The sequence below is a fragment of the Lucilia sericata genome, unplaced genomic scaffold, assembly GCF_015586225.1.
Source record: "Lucilia sericata isolate MDLA Ls3-8-SP2 unplaced genomic scaffold, ASM1558622v1 Contig001416F_arrow, whole genome shotgun sequence".
NCBI classification, from domain to species: Eukaryota; Metazoa; Arthropoda; class Insecta; order Diptera; family Calliphoridae; genus Lucilia; species Lucilia sericata.
This window is the reverse complement of record NW_023995349.1, coordinates 68,807-74,626: the sequence shown is the minus strand read 5'-3', so window position 1 is coordinate 74,626 and position 5,820 is coordinate 68,807.

Sequence of the window (5,820 nt, the reverse complement as noted above, 5' to 3'; positions counted from 1 at the left end):
TTTTTTAATGTTTGTTTTGTTTTTGGTTTTGGGTATTACCAAATTGTTGTGTTTGGTTTGAATGAATGAACACAGCGCAGCGTACAGCAGTAATGGAAATGTCAGTGGTAGTAGTAGTAGTAACAAACCCAGTCAACGAAGTAAAACCAAAAGTTGCTGTAGGTCAGTTTATTTAGTAGAGTAGAGTAAAGTGAATAAGTAAATGACTTACTAACTGACTGCAGACTGAATGAATGCAGCATGAAATGCAGAATCCGTAAAAAATTGTGCTAATAGGTTTAACAAACACAACTTGTGTGCTCCTATGTCGACCATAGATGTATTGTATTCGTTTTCGTTTTTTATATCTTTACATGCATCTTTAGATATTGCATAATAATATCAGTATTGCATTGCAATACAGATGGGCGATGACAATATTATTATTTTTGTTATAGAATTATAATGATGGTTTATGGATAAAGAAAATAAAATATAATTATGACGATACATTAAGTAATAATAGGAAGAATATATATAAAAACTGACAGAAAACTGATAATTTTGGACTTATTCATAAGTTTAACGAATTCGATATTTTAAATGTTTTTATACCCACCATTATTTTTTCATTCCGTAACACTCGAAATATTGGTTGTATATATATCCAGAATATTTATTTACAAAAGTATTCCGAATACTTTTGAATTCTGTGGTGGTCTAGCTATGTCCGTCTGTCTGTCTGTCTGTCTGTCTGTCTGTCTGTCTGTCCGTTGTAGATAGTGGTCTAAAGTTACAGAGCTGAATGTCCGTCTGCCTGTCCATCTGTCTGTCTTTCCGTTGTAGATAGTGTCTAAACGAGAGAAGTTACAGAGCTGAATGTGTTCGCATAGCTGAAACAGTCATAAATGTGTCAAATTGGCAGCTATCGAATTAAAATTCTGCAAAAGTCAGTTATATATATTAAAAAATCATTGAATAAAAGTCAGTTATATATATTAAGAAATCATTGAATAAAGTATAGCGGTCAAATGTCTAGAATTGACCCTACCGTCCATAGAAAACTCCTTCACAAAATTTACTTTAACTGCTTAAATATGTATCATAGGAACCAAAACCTCTCTACCAAAATTTTATGAGAATCGGTTTATAACTGAGCCTTCTCCCCATATAAGCTAGCCTCCAGAAAACCATTTTAATGCTCATTACTGGATTAAAAATAAATATAAGGCCCCCTAAAGTAAATTCCTTTAACACACATAATTGTCTTCAAAATTACATTATAAAATATTCGACAGAAGGAGGTTAAAATATTTATACCAAATTTCATGAGGATCGGATCAAAATTAACCCTATTATGCCCCACATAACGTCCCCGTACGAAAGCGACTTTAAGACTCATAACTGACTTTAAAATTCAATTATAGTGGCGATATTCAACACAAATTGGTTTTACAGGAACCAGGATCTGTTCAGAATTGGTCATCATTTAAGGTCTCAAACTTCAGAAAATAAATCATGCAATAACGATAGAATTAAGATTAAATTCGACAAAAATTACTTTTTGTCACTGTAATCAAACTCTGTAGAGCCCCCTCCATAACTTACTCAAGCCCCCATTAAACTTTTCAGACAATATTTTTTACTTTCCATATATAGGATCACCTTCCGAAATTAACACATACTTTGATGGTGGGTATATGAATAAGATTCGACAGAGCCGAATATAACACGAGCAGTTAAGTTTCAAATTTCTTACAAATTACTTATAACATTCCAAAAATTCGACCTTTTATGAAGTACTGTAACTGCTTAACTCAATATTCGAATAAAGTTTCTTCCACAATTTGTTTAGATCTTTACAGAGAATTATACGGGTTGATGAAAACTGAACAAAAACCACGTCGTTTGAGATATTTTACGATAATGTACCCGAAATGGAATAGATGTAGAAGGACGACAAAAACTGCTAGATAAAACGTATTTTTTCATTTGCTACTTTAAAATCAGTGGCACATACATACATATGGGCAATTTCATGTCAAGTGACCCAACTCGAAAAATCGATTTGGATGATGGTTAGAAACTATTGGATAGTAGGTCAGAGACGGTTAAGAACTGCAGGACTTATGGGGTCAATGTTGAACATTTCGGTCATTGAGTTTTTATTCAAATGAGTGTAACTTTTCATCTATTGGTCCTAGAAAAAATTGTCCAAAGGAGTTTAGATAGCTATTTCTTCATTGTTTCCAAAAAAAAATTTATTTTTTTTTTTTATTTTTTTTAATAATTTTTAAATTTTTTTTTGCTCAGCTTATACAATTTCCTTTAAGGGCTTCATGAGATATCTATCAAAAAAACTATTTTTTAACAATATGACAAGGCTAGAATGTAAGTACTAACATAATTTATTATATGTAAGTCATTATTAGACTCCTTCTAAGTAATGCAGATAGTATGTAGTGGTCATTGAAAATAAGCTGTTGAGTAAGTATAAGTCATTATCATGTTTTTGCTGGGTAAGTACTTACATGTAAATTGTGTAAATACTTATTTTGTATTCAAACAATGTTCACGTTTTTCTTTTCTTTTTTTAATCTAACAACTTTCTTTTAACAAATAGCGTAAAAATAATGTAAATGTTGTAAATTTGATTAACATTTTTTAATGAAATTCTTATATGACTTTGTAAATAATACTTACATTATACACTGTCACTTCAGGGGGCATAATAATTTTTATTTAGTTTTTAATATTATATGTCGCGTGTTTATTGTGTGGTTATTAAGTAATTTGTTTAAGGTTTTGTAACTATTAAAAACACATTGTTTTAATTATTTAGTAGTTCCCATAATGTTAAATTGTATCCAGCCAAATAAAAATAGAATAGAAAAAAACCCGATTTTAAAAAAAAAAAACTGTAAATGTAATATATTATTTCAATTTAAAATAAATGATATAAATTTGCATCATGTTTAACGACATTTTTCGTTATGAAGATTTTTAATAAATTTTATTAAATGTAAACATAACTTCAATGCCGTTATTCTTATACCAAACATTAAAACATACTGTAAAATTTTTTATATTTAATTAAAAGTATTTTATTTAAATACAATTCTAAACAATTTAGTTAAAAATTCATCTCTTTAATACTATAAGTTCCATAAATTTCAATGTTGTGTCCAGTTTTGTACATTTTACAGATCATTTAAGAATTTAGTTACAACTAACTTTTAGTTTACTAAACTTTAACTATTATTCCGGGGTAAAAAAAATCAATGTTACAATGTGAAAATGTCTCCATTTCCTAACGATACCCTTGACTATAAAACACATACATATAATTTAAATTAGAAAATAAAAATATTAACACACAACAATTGTTTATTTGTTTGGAATAGAAATCTAAACAAAAAAAAAAACTTTAAACTTTTAGTTTTCAAAATAAATACTACTGGTAGATAACATACAGTGGGACAATGTAAATTGTTTTTAAATTTCCATCACTCGATGAATACTAGTTCATTTTCTTAGTAGTTTACAGATTGTATAAATCAAAACAATTGTTTTATTTAGTTTACAATTGATCCACTGTCCTCAGTCTCAGATAAACAAGAGTATTCATTTGTAAAATCGTAAAAAGTTGTATGCAACAATGACATAAAAACACTTATATGTATGTACATTAGAGTGTCCCGAGAAACATTATTTTAAAAATCTCATTAATGTCGAAGTACTTTACGTGAACACCTGCCGTGTTGGGCTATTACACGGTAATCCCTTTTAATCCCCTGGGTGACCTTCTTTGACGACTCACCACCGCCTCTTTGTGTATCTTACACCCAGGTGGCAATATTTGTGCCGGTCCATGTGCAAGCACTTTGCTTAAGTACTCGAGCTATGCAATCTATACACAGAGGGAAAAACGTTATCAACATTGCAACAATTCGTTGTCGATATCTAAATTTTATACACATCCGTTGTCTAAATGTTAACGAACGTGGTAGGCTCTCTATTGGCAACGGATTGTTTGTCAATAGTGAGCTTACCACGTTTGTTAACATTTAGACAACGGATGTGTATAAAATTTAGATTTCGACAACGAATTGTTGCAATGTTGTCAACATTACATAGTGTTGTCGTACGTGTGTATAAACTTTGTTGTCAATTTGATACCAGGCGTGTATATTTCTTTTTCCCTCTGTGTAGTAGCCCCGTTGAGGAATGACAGGTATCATGAGTCAAGCTTAATTAGACCTCGATAAAGAAAAGGCAATCATTAGTTTAGAGTCAATAGACAATGTAACTTCAAACCTAATTGATGTTATGACGAATACTCATATCTCTAAATCATTCTCATCATCTAAAGACTCACCCCAATGCATTTCTTGACCTCTTAAGTCGCATAACCATAACTGTGATAAGTTAAGCAGTTAAGCATAACTGTGATAAGTTAAGCATGTTTTAGAGTGAACCATGAAGAAAAATCATCGATAAATTAAAGATTAAGGTATTAACAACTCCGCCAATGTCTCAACCAACTCCTCCTCCACTTCAACCATACCTCCGTCATTCCGACATCTCCACAGATTCAACTCAGAATCCCTCTCATTCATCCGATACAATATTTGCAATAAATCCGATACAATATCAGCTTAAATCCAACATTTTATTAATTCACACAATTATAAGTTTTCTTTTTTATTTTTTTTAACTTATATGCCCCTTAACTCTAAGGAAAATTTTAATTATTTTTCCTGCTATAAGCTCAAAATTACGTAATTTTTGAAACCAATTTCAAAAAGATTTCAGAAAACATTTTTTTTTTTTTTAATATATGAGATCAAGATTTTCAATTCTAGGGAACTGAGGTACTTTTCAAAAAAGATATTCCCAAAAAAGGGTGATCCACGGACACCCTAATGTGCATATATACTACGTATATAACATTTTTTGTCTAAGTACCAGGAATACGAAATGATAAAACAGTAAATAGTCACAGGCAAAGTTTGAAAATAACATGAAATAAAAAGTAACAGATTGATTTTTCAACATAAATTTTTAATTTTGTAATTTTTTGCAGCTGAGTATGAAATAGGTATATTTAATTATTGGATGATTGAAATTTTCCCTTTAATTTTAATAATCTGAGGTCTTGAATTTATTATCGAGAACACAAACCATTAACAACAGAGTTGTTTAGTGTTTGACCGATACAAGATCGATAATTTGTCGATAAATTAAGTGAAAAGCTTAACTACTAATATTTTAGCAAAGTCACAAACCACTACAGCTTTCTAGAAACCGAAATAATAAAGCTTTTCTAGATCGTGGGAAACTGGTAGATATTGCTGATATGTAAAAAGCTTTATGATTTAAAAAATAAAATAAAAAATTTTTATATTTTTGTGTAAAATAATTATTTCCAAATACATTTCTTTAATCCGTCAAGCCTTTGCATTAACGGAAAAATATCCCCTGAATACTTAATTTCCTTGTGTTGTTTTCACCCCAAAATGTCCTCGTTTATATGCTAAACCACCACTTGTTGCTGCATTTTTCTCAGTAGAAGCATAAATTCACCACACCAATATGCGCAGAAGTCAAAATGTAACTTTACTCCTGGAACCGGTGAATAGTATAAAAATATATGTAATTTATTTAAATAAGTCATTCCTCGTGGATTCGTCTTGACAGTAAGACTGAAATTTTGTTTTAAAGGTTGGAGAAAAATACGTTATTATTTGAAAAAGCTTTTATATTTGATACTTTAATATTTATAGGATGTGATATTATCTAAATAAAATTCATCCTGCAAACTCAAACTTTGTACGTAAA